The following is a 16150-nucleotide window of genomic DNA, read 5'->3' on the forward strand; positions in this document are numbered from 1 at the left end:
CTGGAATTTGACTGATGGCCTTCATATGATTAGGCTGGGGTATGGTTTTTAGAGGAAGACCTCAGAGATAAAATGCCATTCTCATCACATTATATGAAGGGTACATGATATCAGCATATCACTATTGATGTTGAACTTGATTACCTAATGTTATATTTGTGTTTGTCCACTGGAAAGTTTTTCTTTGTTCCCCCTTTCCGTATTATATTATTTTTTTCTATTTTCTACTTTAAGAAGAATTTTTAGACAATTTTCTCTCTCCTCCTATACTTTTTATTATTACTAATTTATACTATTTTATACTCCCCTATTTTGATTTTAATATAGTCTCAGGTTAAAAAGAGAGTCTACCATTTTGAAATGGAAGGTCTGAATTATCTGACTGATTATTAACTCAGGGAATTACAGTTCCCCCTTAAAGGAATTAACATACCACGAACTGAATGTAAATAGTAAACTATAAGTCAATTAATCATAAAAGAACTTTCCCATTGTATTCAATAACGGATCCATGATGACTAAAATTTATCAACAAATGAAATAATATAGAAAAATTATAGGTTGAAAATATTCAATTAATTTTAATGCATATTTGTCATTAATGCCATGCAAGTTTGAATACTTTAATGTGTTTTACTTTAGTTATATATCATTATTTTTTTCTGTCTGGAAAATATATAACAACTCGGCCCTGAAATTAATCTATGCAAATATACACTTTGATCTTTACTTTTAAAAATCATAAAAGTTCTTATTGGTTATGTCAAGAATATAAATGTTTTGATAAATTATACTTTGTAAAATATATAATGGAAATTATTATGGTTTAGTTGCTTTGATAGAATATTTTTACATAGCTTATTTATAAATAAATATCATCTTCAAGAATCGAAATAATGTGTTATTTGCTGTAAAAAGTTATAATTAACAATTCAGAAGGCAGTTTCATACTAACACATCTGACAACATGTTTCTGGGGTTAGATGTTACCCCTGGTAATTCCTTCCCTGTGAGCTTCTAGCCTGTGTTGAAAATGTCACAATTTAATGGAGATAATAAACCATCTGATAAGTTAAAATATAAATGATTCTGTATCATATCTAGGAAGACATATGCTTTCTAGATATAATAGGCAATCAAAATGAGAGAAAAGTAGAAGAGTGAATGTAGAGTTCCAGCTTCCATGGATAATATATAAAATATTAACATGTGAAAGTGCTTCAAGTATCAGTGTAATTTTTTATTTGGCTTTAATAAAGTAGTAACTACAGAGGGATTGCTTATCAAAGAAAGCTTTAGGGAGCTTACTTACAGTTAACTTAAAATAACCCTTTCAGTTGTTAAGTACAAACTGAGTAAGAAAATCTATCATTACATTTTTAATAATGCACTCAAATTGAAATGTTTAGACATTTTCAGCATTTAGCAATTTCCTAAGACTAAGTCGGAAGGTTAAACATTAGCATATTTCTTCAATGCAAGCAAATTTACCTATTAATTTGCATAATTTACTTAACGCAAGCCTCTTTCTAAAACATTCAATTTCTTAACCTTTAATGAAAATCTAATGTCTTAATAATAATATAATACTCTCTGAACATGACAGTTTAGTGAAATTATCATATAATTTAGCTTTTGCTTTCAGCAATCAATGAGTTCCTATCATTTTTATGAGTGTGTTTTGGGGGAAAAAAAGCACCCCTAAAACTATGAAATGACTTAAGATTTTGAATTTGTTTATATAGCACTCTTCCCTTCCCAGAGTGCATACATTTCAAAGAAAAAAATCATATAAATAAAAACATGAATTATTTTTAAAACTATAACTCTATTCAGTGCTAGTTTATCTTTTAATTGGCCTATGAAATTTTTTGTGCATTCTGATTATCTGTGGATATTCACTTTATATTTCTCTGGTAGAATATTTTAACTGTATCACATCATTTTTTTGTTAGAAAATGAATTCAGTAATTTACCTGGGGGTTAAAATTAACCCTTAAACTTATAGCATCCCTTTATGTTATTACCACAAATCATAGTTTTATATCTTATGTGCCCAATAACATAAGGTTATAATCATGTTTTATTCATTTGTTTCTTAAATCATATTTAAAAAAAAGAGGAGTTAAAGCAAAATATCATCATATTGATAAAGGTAATTGTATAGGTAGATATAAAAGCCAGTTTACCAAAATAAGTTGATGACTTAAGGGAAAAAATGAGGTCAAAAGATAATAGTTATGTACATTTCGCCTAGTCTGAGTTCTGTGTGAATGTGCAGATTTTTCAAAAATCCAGCTTGACTGTGGACAATTATAGAATTAGCATTTATTGAGTAATTTAATATGTTAGATATAACAGTAGAAAGCATTTGGGCAATAGTTATTTGTTGTATAATGGAAAAAGAATTTTTCCTTTAATAATTCTGCAATTCCTACTCATTTTATGATTTTATGATGTTATATTTCCAAAATCTCTGCATTCCTATTGCTACTCCTTAGACCAGACCGAGCCAACTCTGGCCTAGATTTTTGAGTTAGTGCCTAAATTCCTTCCTTCGAATTAATCTTCCCAGAGTCCTTAATATTCACCTGTAAGGGAAGTTCTTACTGCCTGCTGGGCCAATAGACATGTTTGTTTGGCTGCAAACATGTTATCTCCTTCAAGAAAAGAGAAAAATGACTTTGAGGGTGGCTCAGAGGCCAGTAGGACTACTACTGCCACTAAGGTCCCAGGAGATTGGACCCGGTAGGGGAGGTCAACACCTCCTTGGCTCCAGAGATTGGAGTCATCTGCTTGGTTCTAAAAAGGCTGACTCTTGCTGCTGCAGACCAAGTTGGGGAGGGGGTGGGGTGAGGGGGTGCATCACCATGGTAGTAACGACATATGATAGACATTAACCAACGGAACAAAATGGAGAGTCCAGAAATATACCAAAATATCTATGGTCAACTGATTTTTGATAAGGGTGTAAAGATACTTCAATGCAGCAAATAGTCCTTTCAGCAATTGGTGCTGGAACAACTGGATATCCACACACAAAAGAATGAAGTTGGATCTCCCCTAGTTTGTATGATACATAGATAGAAACAACTCAAAAGGGATCATCCATCTAAATATAGGGGCTAAAATATAAACTTCTTAGAAAAAGACATGGGAACAAATCTTCATGAAATTGAATTTTGCAATGATTTCTTAGATAATGACACTAAAACCATAAGCAACAGAAGAAAAAATAAATTAGACGTCATCAAAATTAAAAAACTTGCGAACATCAAAGGACATTATCACGGAAGTGCAAAATAACCTACAGAATAGGAGAAAATATTTGCAGGTCATATGTCTGATAAGGGTCTAATATCCAGAATCTGTAGAGATCAATTAAAATTCAGCAACAAAAAGACAAGTAATTCAATTAAAAAATGAGCAAAGACTTAAATGACATTTCTCCAAAGAAGATATACAAATACAAATAGAAAACAAGAGTATGAAAAGATGCTCAACATCATTAATCATTAGGGAAATACAGATCACAACCACAATGAGTTACAGCTTCACACCCATTAGGATGGCTATATTAAACAAAAACCACAACAAAAAGAAAAATATCAAGTGTTGGCAAAGACGTGGAGGAATCTGAACACACACATAATGTTTGTGGGAATGTAAAATGGCACAACTCTTGTGGAAAACAGTTTTGCACTTAATCAAAAAATTAAACATAGAATGAACATTTGACCCTATAATTCCGCTCTTAGGTATAATACCAACAACAACTGAAATTAAGTACTCAATTAAGTGCATGTGCACGCATGTTCATAGCAAAACTATTCACAACTGCCAAAAGGTGGAAATGGTACAAATTTTCATCAGTGGATGTGTGAATAAACAAATTATGGTATATTTAAACAATAGAATATTTTTTAGCCACAATAAGACATAAAGTACAGATACATGCTACATAGTGGATGACTCACATTATGTTAAGTGAAAAGATCCAAACACAAAAGATCTCAGGTTATGTAATTCCATTTATATGACATACCAAGAATAGATATCAATGCATCCATCCAGATGGAAGGCAAATTGATGGTTGCCAGGGTCTGGGAGGAGGGAGGAGTGGGAAGGGGTTGCTTAATAGGCATGAGATGATCTTGTAAAGTGATGAAAATGTTTAGAACTTGATTTAGGTGGTAGTTGCAGAACATCATAATGTACTAAATGTCATAGAAAAGTACATTTTAAAATGGTTAATTTTGTGTTCTGTGAACTTTACCTCAATAAAAATAATATTTTTTGTTTATTTGAAATTCAAATTTGACTGAATATCCTGTATTTTACCTGGGAACTCATATATTTCATCCTATCTGCATCACTTATCAAAATGTTATAAAAATCAGACACAATGAATTAATTTTTAAAACAGAAAATAGCTTATTTTTGTCAGTCACTCGTTTGGTCATCTAAAATGATACAGTTATTCCACTTGTGTATAACAGCCATGTTTGTCTTTCAGAAGCACATATGCAGTTACATAAAGCAGAGTTTAAAGATCTTTGTGTTTACATAGAAATGGTAAAAAAAAATGTATAAAAGTCACTGCTGTCCTCTTGATTTTTATGTTATTTAGAAATCACTATTCTTATTCACTTTCCTGTATTCTTATGCTTCATATCTTATTTTTATTACCAATGCAGCATTAAATTAATAATATATATGAATCGATTTCTTTGAACTTTGATTTTACTTCCGCATTCCTAGTCACGACACTCATGTTTCTTATATCCATTGCCTTTGGTGTTTATAACACAATGCCTTGAGACCACGCAAAGAGAAAGTGTGGAGGCAAGACAAATAGAAGATTGAAGTTTTTATTTTCTTCTTCTTTTAATTTAATAGAAGTGACCTTACTAAGAATTTCTTTTTCCAGCTGAATGAAAAAGAGAGTGGTGATTTTTGCAATCTCTTTATAACGGAACAAAACAAAGCCCGGAAGAAATGCCTGTGCACATAAGCTAAGCTCGAAGCAATGAGGTGTTTATTAGATGGAGGGCTGGGGTGACATGACAAGCATCTTAAAACATGATTTGAAGTGAGGCTTACTGCATTTTCCCTGCAAGATGATCCTACTAATAGGAGGGCCAGCATGGATCAAGCGTTTTCTGCCCACTGTGGAAGCAGGGTAGCTGAAAGTAAGCACCGGCTTAGTGGAGACCATCCTATTCAAAGCATACCAGCCGGGGACTTAAAACGAGAAAGAGATGATCTCATCAAGTCAGAGGGATCAAATCCTTCTGGGTCCTTTAACTCAAGGAAGTTTTTTTTTTTTTTTTTTTTTTTTTTTTAATTCTGAAAATAATTCCTGAAAGCAACGGAGTCAAATTTATAATTTTATAGCCCCTTTAAAATAGACTTAATTTCAGTAAGATAACACATTTATTTTGCGTTTCCATTACTCAATCTCTGTGGGCTTGATTAAAATGTTAGAAAAGTAGCTAAATGTCTGTCCTATATTTAAATACAGAAGACATGTGTCTTTAATACATAAATCAATGTTTTTCTTTACCTCATGCACAATATATTTTGCAGAAATCAGATGATTTTTCCCCTGAAAAATGAGTTTAAATCAATAATTTAATGTTAGATACAGTAATAATCAGAAGCAAAGTAATAAGATTAGCAATATTTGTCTAAACCTTCTGAACTTTGGTAATAAAATAAAATATGGTAATAAAATGCACCATATTTGGGAAATCAGGTTATGTTTTGTCTTTTAATAATAATAAAGACTGCATGTATCTTAGTTAAATTCAAACAGAGTACATGGAATACAAGGCATTGAGTTCTTAAACAGTATTGGTCATTAGCTGTTGTTCCCAGGAAGCATACATTGAAATACCATGACAATAAAAAACCAGGGAACATAATTCCAACATGTATTCTGATCAGAAAGTAACAACTTCTTTCAGAGGATGTCTAATGTTCCCCTCTCATTCCCATAAAAGCAGAAACAATGCTTGATGCTACTTAGCAAACCCAGGCGCCAAAGAAAAACACATAAGCAAGAATTCTCACACTATAGAGCCAGAAAGATACAGTGATGGCTCTTGAAAGTAAACCACACAAAAACTACCATTTTGCACATTGCAAGGTAGATAATCAAAATTCGAATAGAACTCATTAGATTTGGCTCAGTAATTAAAGTTAGCTGGTTTATTTACCGTAAAACATGTTGTTATCCAAAGTCTGCCTCTGTGTTTAATGTTCAGGCCAAAATGACGAACTAGACAAGCAGATAAAGATGCTCTTCAGAGATTTAAACTACATTAGACAGTTACAATAAAGAAAAATAACAACATGCAGAAGATAAGACTGTGGGCTTCAAAGGCCCTGGGATGGAGGTCTAGTCTATGTGAGACTGAACGGTTTGGGATTGAGAAAGACAGATTGATGAGTGCTTAAGGAGACAAGCTGATCCGTGTGGCTAAAGTATAGAGTGTGCGTAAGCAGTGGGGAAAGGGGAAGAGTGATGTTGAAAAAAGAGACACCTTGACAGGCCTTTTACACTGTGTAAAATAAAATAAGAGAATAATGTGGAGTCATTGAAATTTATATCAGGAAATTGACCCGAATGAACTTGTGCTACCAAAGACTATTCTTCCTGTAATTTGGAGAAAAGTGGAGTTGTGTGTAAAAAGCAACAACAAAACAATGACAAAAACTGTGTAATGTCAGTGGAGATAGAAAGAAGTGAAAATATTAGTATCATAGAATTTAGTGAATAATTAGAGTGGGTAAATGGAGAGTCAAGAATGATGTTTAGGTTTCTGAATTGCTCAACCAACTGGATGGTGGTAAAATTCTTTGAAATAGCACAAACAGGGGGGAAGTAAGGTTAGTTTGGGTCATGCTGAGCTTGTGATGCCTGCAGTTCATGCAAAATTAATTGACCCAGAAGCTCAATGCTCTAAGTAAAGACTAAAATCTCAGTGGATTAAAAAGACAGAGGTTTATAGCTCATTTGTATTACATGCTCATTATGGATAAGAGTGTTCTCTAAGTTCCAGTTGCTTACTTATTCCAGTGGGATCCATTATAAATTCAAGTGTTTCATGAAAATAGAATCAGAGGCTCTAATTACTCCTACAAGAGGCATGGTTTCAGGAACACCATGATTATCGTGTTGGCTCACAGTGTTTCATGAAAAAACTGGCCTGGGATCACCTATTATATTCTTCTAAGCTTCTTTTCTAGTCCCATTGTCATTATATTTTCCTGAATAAGTCACAACAGTTCTTTGGAGAGGGAGACTCTTCTCAAGTAATGTCAAGTTCAATCAAATATGTTTCATGTTTAAAAGTGTAGCAGTAGACTCTGTAATTTGCATTCACAATTTCAGCCATTTGTTTAAAAGTAAAAACTTCAAACTTTCATTGAATCGTCTCATACTTTTGGAGAATTAGAGCTATACTAATGTGTTTGTGCCCTAAAATTCACACTGAATTACCAGACAAGACTTCCTTATCCTTCAAGGTAAATTCTTCTTCAGAGTATTGTTCTATTTTAGTGTACCTGACTTGTGACAAGCTTGGTGCAGATGTGCTATTATTAATGTTGAACATCCAAATGGAAGCATTCAAATTTTAGACATCTTTGCTTCCAGGAGTCTTTAAGATCATTATACAGAACTACTTACCTCTTCCCAAAGGTCAGCCATGCATTCTGTCGAACAGAGTACCATGCACCAGTCACTAACCTTAGGGAAGCAAAACCCTGTGCACATTTACTAATCCCAGGGGTGGACTCCAAAAGCTTCTGCCCATTGCATCTTGGTACAGGAGTCACCGAGGTAAACACAACACAGTCAAGCACTGGATGGAACCATGCTTTGCTCACATAGAGTAGAGACATAGCAAGATCAGCTTCGATAGTGGGCATCGGTCTCCCATGGCCAGAGGGTCTCTCCTGGCAGCTGGCACAGGGCAATTGCTTATTTGCCTGCATACATCCCTCTCCAGCTGCAGTAGAAGGAGTCTGAAATACCAAAATCCGGGGACTTGCCTGAGGGCCACTGACATATAACCTTAAGCAGAACAAAGGAGCATACAGTGAGCTTGAAACAGAAAGATATCCCCACACAAGACAATAGCCTGACATAGGCTGTGTTGGCTCTTTATCTCTTGGTAAGGAAGCTCCAGACCCAAGGCTTATTTTTATGTTGAACAAGCTGGGCTCAAAAGACTGCCACATGAGATCGTATTTCCCAACACATTCCAAGTGAATACTAAGAGAGCTTTTTAAGACACATGGAAGACTGCCAGTAGAATAAGATGGCCTGTGTGTGAATCAGGATCTGCCAATTCCTCAAAGTTTGATCTGACAAGTTAACTAAATTGTACACCTCAGTTTCTTCATTTCTAAAAAGAGGGTAATATCCAAACTCAAAGGATATTGTGAAGACTAGATGTTCTAATTCATGGTAAATGCTTAGAATTATGACTGGCACATAGTAAGTGCTAAATAAAACTTATCACATCATCATCATAATTGTTATTATTAAAAGTGTAGTCACTTGCCTTTCTTGTAAAACTAGAAGATCTCAAAAGGATTCTTCCTGGACCAAATAACATCTGCTAAATTATGATTGATTACAAATATCAATGGGAGTAAGTAGTTGCCAATTTTATATTATAGCATTATTATCAGTCATGAGTTTATTAGTATTGCATTGCTTACTTCAAGTTTTAATTTATTTATTCACTACTACACCCCAGTGTTCATGGTAGAGCATCCATGCTCTTTGTCATCACCCACAAATTCACTCCAAATCTTCATTCTCTAGAGCAAATAAAGACAAAAAGCAAAGAAAGAAATTTCAGATATCATCTCTAAAATTAGTTTTTGGTAAATTGTTCTTCCTGTGAGATTTGGAAACATATTTTGGAAATAAATTTGCTTATCCACATAGTCTAAGTTTACTGTATGCTTCTGTAAAACCAAGAAAACAGTTTACAGAAAAATCCGATGTTTGGTTATGATATATACATTTACTTAGATTACTTAATTTTGAAATATTCAATGATTTGATTTTTAAATGTGAGGAAAAATCACAATAATTATGATGTATTATTGGCTCTTCAAGAGTACAATTTAGTAAACATGGAACAATATTTCACTTAAAATTTGTAATTAGAAGATAAAAATATGGTTTTATAAAAATGATTTTTAAAAAACAACTTAAAATGATTTTAAATAGTACTGTGAATTCAAAGTACAAGTTCAGAAATTTTTCAGGCCAATAAAAAATATAACATATTTTATTAGAGAGACAAAAAAGTCAGATATAAAAATGTTAAAACGTGTTTTTCCTATGGGAAATGTGGACATAATTATCAATAAAGTTTATTTATTGATAAAAAAGATGAAAAGAAATACGATTCAGAAAAAAAACAAAGTTTGAAAATATTTTATGAGAGTGAAACATGATTTTTTGAACAAGTGAGTTACAATGCAGAAGACTGTAAAGATGAAGTGGCTCATCATCCTATTGTATATTGAAGCATTAGTAAGTCTTATAATAATCTTCATGTGCTAGTGGACAGATTAGTTATCATCTGAGGACCCCCTGAACTGTCAGGAGAAATTCAGTACAAGAAGATTTTTTTTTTTAACCTTTCCAAAGCATACGCAGGTCTTTCAGTGTGGAGTGCTTACATGACAATCAAGTACAGAGCAGGAGAGACTCCTCAAGGAATAACTGCTGGAAAACTAACTCACTGATAATTTATAAAAGTTATCTAGAAGTGTGGTGAAATTTAAATACAAACAATAAATTACAGTTATAGAATGTTGAGCCATAAAAGAAGAAATGTTGTGTAGACATCATAAACTACCAAATCATTCACATTCCTAATGACATTGGTGGTTGGCATCAGGGGAAGAAGCCAAGGTTATTTAACTTCAGTCTGGGAAAAATCACTGGTCAATCAAGGCAGTACATAAATGTTCATCCATCATCCAGGGTCAGTAAATCTAACGATCTAGGGGGAAAATATTTCATATATAGTAACTATTTACTCAAAGATGAATATTTGTAGTGGTAGGTAAAAGCTTTAATCTCAGGGACACTGAGATTTTATTTTAACTAAAAAAAGAAGTTATCAGGTAATTGGTGTATGTATTGTTTTGTTTCAGGGTGAGTAAAATATTTAGAAAAGTCAGATCTCTACTCTAATAAAGAATAGTTTGTTTTGTAAATAATGGTGTCTTAAAGTTTGCTGTTTTCTGTTTTATAAAACTATAGAAAATATGCAAAATCCTTTGTCCCAGGGAACTTAGCCTGTTTAAGGACTGTGAGAAGAAAAATAGTGTATGAAGTTAGCATGAGGGCACTGCAAAGTGAGGTTTGAGAAAATGCTGTCATGAAAAGAGTAGAAATTTATTTTAAGATCAATGCCATATAACTATATAACATGACTTTCTCTTCCTACAAGTTCAATCCATGTGTGGAGAACTCTTGGACAGAAGGAGAAAAATAGTGGGCTATGTCAATGAGAAAGAAATTATGTGCTTGGAACAGCAACAGTGGAGATGCAGAAAGGGAGGATAATTGACACAAGACAAAAAATGTTTTCAACAAGTCAATACATCTCAGCTAAAAATGAAAATTGAGAAAATCTACAAACAACAAATGCTGGAGAGGGTGTGGAGAAAAGGGAACCCTCTTGCACTGCTGGTGGGAATGTAATTTGATACAGCCACTATGGAGAACAGTATGGATGTTCCTTAAAAACTAAAAATAGAACCACCATATGACCCAGCAATCCCACTACTGGGCATATACCCTAAGAAAACCATAATTCAAAAAGAGGCATGTACCAAAATATTCATTGCAGCTCTATTTACAATTGCCAGGACATGGAAGCAACCTAAGTGTCCATCAATAGATGAATGGATAAAGAAGATGTGGCACATATATACAATGGAATATTACTCAGCAGTAAAAAGAAACGAAATTGAGTTATTTGTAGTGAGGTGGATGGACCTAGAGTCTGTCATACAGAGTGAAATAAGTCAGAAAGAGAAAAACAAATACCGTATGCTAACACATATATGTGGAATCCAAAAAAATAAAAAAATAAAAAATTGTCTGAAGAACCTGGAGGCAAGACAGGAATAAAGATGCAGATGTAGAAAATGTACTTGAGGACTTGGGGAGGGGGAAGAGTAATCTGGGATGAAGTGAGAGAGTGGCATGGACATATATACACTACCAAACGTAAAATAGATAGCTAGTGGGAAGCAGCCGCAAAGCATAGGGAGATCAGCTCGGTGCTTTGTGACCACCTAGAGGGGTGGGATAGGGAGCGTGGGAGGGAGGGAGATGCAAGAGGGAAGAGATATGGGGACATATGTATATGTATAACTGATTCACTTTGTTATAAAGCAGAAACTAACACACCATTGTAAAGCAATTATACTCTAATAAAGATGTTATAAAAAAAAGAGATATACATACATGACAGCAAGAAAGAGCTAAATGTCTGCAAAATTTTAGCCTCTCAAACAGAATGCATCATTCTTTTTAAAATATTGCTTTATTATGCATTTATGCTATATATGATGAACGTGTGTTATAGTGTGTGTAAAGTGACAGATTAAGGAAAAATCATAAACACTAGTATTAGCAGAGATGTGGAAAAGAGATACGGGATATGTAATAGATGCATGTTATAATTTACATGGGAAAAAAGAAAATAGAAAATACAAGAAAACTTAGATAAAGGCCTAAGTTTTCCTTTTTGACAATGCCACACAGTGACCCAGGAAAAATTATTGAAAAAAGACATAGCTGTAGAACTATTTGAATGGCATTTCTGAACTGCACGTATGAGAAGGAATTCTTACAGGATGCACACATAGTGGTACTTACAAAAGAAAGACAAGCAAACTCATGTAGACTTACATCTTTAAAAAAATAAAAACTAAAACAGAGTCATAACATTTTTGTGTTTATTTCAAAATAATTACCAACATATAAAAATGCTGAAAAAATTGTAGAAAAAAAGCTTTTTTTCTTGAGCAATTCTTTAAAAAGTCACTAATATTAAGTCCTAGCTCTTTACTGTGTATTTTCTACAAATAAGGAGTATTTTATGTAATTAAAATACATCAAGATGAGGAAATTAGATTTGATCATCCATTATACATTCTTATTTACAGACCCCATCAAATTTTGGTAATTGTGCCACTAACCTCAAGTTTTACTTTTTGGAACTTTCTAGAATGTTTCTCCCAAATATTTTCAATTCATAGTTGATTTAATTCGAGGATGCAGAACCCATAGATATGGAGGGCCTACTTGTGGGTGACAATGGCCTGTCAGCCAGGACCACTCCCACTTTCTGAAGCCCTTAATTCATCCCTCTTCCATATGACATCCAACAGGTGCAAACAGTAAAGAGTCGTCACTTTGGTTGACAAATATCTGCCCCAAATTTTCATCTTCATCCTCTACCTTGGTATTTGAACTTGCAAGAGAGGTTTTCCAGTTTATCTCTGAGGGTCCTCAGAAACTGGTAAACACGGGCTTATTTTGGGTGCCTGACATTTGCACCGAGAGACTCTTGCTTAGAGTGCCCCAGTTTCTGATTCCATTTCTTCCTTTCAGTGTACTGGCATTCCTACAAGTTCAATGTTTCCTCCATAAGCCCATTCATCACCAATGTCTCCCATCATTGAGGCATCCCTATGTATTTGGACAAACAAACAAAATATCCTAAAATTATCCTTCATGTTCCCTTTTGCTCACTACAACTCTATTCCTGTACAAAATTAACTTTTAACCAAATCCTATTGATTTTATACCCTCAGTAGGTGATGAATTCCTAAATTATGTTTTTTCCATCATTCTCTATGCAATATCTAGTGTAGAGAATAGTAAAATGTAGACACTTAAGAAATACCGACAGAAAGACTATAATAGTAAATTCTGGGAAAAAAACGCAATAGCGACTTTCTTTTTCTTTTTAATTAAGTTAAATCAATTTCATTTTCTATGATTTGAAAACAAAATCAGACTAATAGAATACTAAAATCCTTTTATAAAAACGTTATTAATACATATATTTTAAAATTTTGGCTGATACGGTCTTTGAAGTTAGAAACTTGTATCACTATATACAGTGATAATCAGAGAATTTTTCAGATTGAGTTGAGTTGAACTTGAACTTGAATTGAATTGAATTCAATTCAATTCAATCAGAGTTGAGTTACTGATTGAATGCCTATATGAATACAGAGTAAGCTGATGCACAGACATCCAGAATAAAGCGGATGTAGGAATATGACAATCTACTTTCTTCATTTGTCATTAAAATCTTAATGTAGGACAAATGTTGAAGTAGTCTATTGAGTAATATAATTTCAAACCTTAGAAAATCTTGCTTTTAATAGTTTTGATGTCTTATTTGATTGAAGTTTTTATGTTAGTACTCGTAAAACTGTTTTGAAACTTAAACAATGTAATCCATATTGAAATGCGCATAAGCAATGATAAACATGAATAAGCTTACTTGGTTTTTTGCTTTTAAAAAACTGAGTAGTACATCTAAGTGGATTTTCCATCTAAAATGCTTAAGTATACCAGCCACATGTTCAATCAACAAAACAAAGATAGTCCTAAATGACACCAAATTATTGTATATATTTCTCAAAATATGAGAAGAAATACCTTGAATATGTTTTTATTTTTCAATATTGCTAGTTAATTTTTAGATATGTAAAAGATTTAGTTGTATTAGAAAAAATATTCCATAAGAAAGAATTTTTCATAAATTATAGTAATTAAATTAAATATATAAAACAATCCCTTCTATTATGAATATGAATCAATGACTATAATTATTTATTAAATTGTAGAATCTCTACCATATTGTCTGTTAATTTTACAAGAAAATTGTACATAACACCTACAACCCATATATGACACATACACACGCCCTCTCCTCTAGTACCCATCTTTTCTTTCTAATTCAATGTCTACATAACTAGGCATGTTGATGGAGTTTGAGTCTAGGATTTCGCCATGTTAGTAGAGTAACAACTAGACTTCCCTTGTTATAAGCACTCGTAAATGATTTTGTGATATGTAGTCATATATACAGGATAGAGCAATGGCCCCCAAAAGAAATAATTCACCAGGAGAATAAGAGAAAAGATGAGACTTGCGCTCTAGAGCGATATCCAGAGAAGGAAATGTGAAGAGCTTATTGCTGTCACCTGGGGAGGATGAAGATCAATATTGAGGAAAGAAGTATTATTGTTTCAGGTGAGTGGAAATTGTTTCTCTATACTAGGATACTAGAATAAAGTAACTTCCAGTAATTTTACATTGCCCACTATAATTACCTATTTAATATTTTATTTATTCCTATTAATATACAGAAATATATCATTTTCTGATTAGAGAACATATTCTGCACTTTGGAACTTCTAATACTTTACAATAAAATTGTATTGATTACCTATTATGTGTAAAGACATATCCTATATAATTAAAACGAGATAATTTTTCACAAAAGAGAGAATTTTAGTTTAATATGATAAGTTATTTCCAAAGCTTTGTAGTTGTAACTGAGTTTAATCACTTAAGCAGAATTATAGCAGTATGACTATATACACTCTTTGGCAGTAGAAACATATATTTGGATATGGCATATACAGATTGTAGGAGAAAAAACAACATAGCATGTGAGTTTCAATTTCCTCCATCTCTGCTCATGGTTCACTCTGGGCTTTATTCAGTTCTGGGCTTCAAGATTCAGAGCTGTCTAGGGGAATTTTCCTGTGTGGAGCTACTCCGAGGGGGTTCTTTTCTCCCCTTCATGAATAAATATGAGCCAACCAGTTATATTTACTTGTGAAACTGTTCAATCTAAGCATCAAAGTGAGAAACAAACATGATGAAACAGAAGCTACATTTTAGTGGCAACTTTTCATTTTTCTATCACATTTTAGTTTTGTTTACTTTTAAAAAATTAGTCATTTACTCTATATTAGTGGAAAGAGTCTCTAAAGAACAGAATTATTTTTCAAGTATTGATCATGGCTGTTAATACAACAGCATGTGCTTCACCAGTGAAGCAAATGACTCAAAGGGAATCCCATGACACCTGCTGAAATGGCACCTTTTAATGAATAAACTTGATTTCTGAGTTTGGATCCTCAGAATCTTCTATGTAAACTAAAAGTATAATGTCTACACACAGCCTTCTCAAAAACAGTTTGATGTTCTTAAATTATATTGAATTATCAGCAATGTTTAGAAAAAAAATACAGCCACGGTTTTGGTTTGAGAAACTTGACTTTTTTTTTGCTTGAAAAGAGCTCAATTTGGAAAATATTGCCCCATTTCATTAAAAAGACATGCCAGTTTTGAAATAGTTTGAAGATTATATTTCATGCTTTTATTCATTTTATGCAAACATAGAGAGAATATATTTCTATGGGTAACGATGGATATAATGATGAGGAATGATGATGAGATGAAGAATTATGAGGTTGATACATTTCAGGGAGTAAAATGTAAATTAAAGATACTGAATTTGGATCATATTTTTGGTCCTGCTAATTAATTTAGCTCAACTGAGTAATTACCTTAAATTTATCTGTTCCTTGATTTTATTACATTAACATCCCAATAGGTTTAGGCATATCGTTATTAGTATGGTCTCTGAAAGCATCTAGTTGAGTACAAATTCCAGCTACTCTCACAAAAACATGCTGTGACATTAAGGAAAAAAACACTGAAATGCATTTTTCTCATCTGAAAAATGGGGATGAGTGGAAACTAAAGTGAGGATTAAAAACAGCATTCCATGTAAGCCTAACAAATCTTTGAAAATAAGAATTAGTTTAGAGAAAGGTGAAGTAAAATAATCTCAGGTAAATATGCAGGTTTCATGAAACCATTTTTTATCAGTAGCTCTTACAAGCTCTCAAAAATAGAGTGCTAAAGTGAATGAAATATCACTAGGGAGTTTGGGATTGATATGTACACTCCATATTGCTTCTTACTCTTTGAAAGATTCTGGGTGAGTTTTAATTTGGGTAGATTATTATGGGGGTAGATTATTATGGAGCTAGGTTG

The sequence above is a fragment of the Balaenoptera acutorostrata genome, chromosome 18, assembly GCF_949987535.1.
Source record: "Balaenoptera acutorostrata chromosome 18, mBalAcu1.1, whole genome shotgun sequence".
NCBI classification, from domain to species: domain Eukaryota; kingdom Metazoa; phylum Chordata; class Mammalia; order Artiodactyla; family Balaenopteridae; genus Balaenoptera; species Balaenoptera acutorostrata.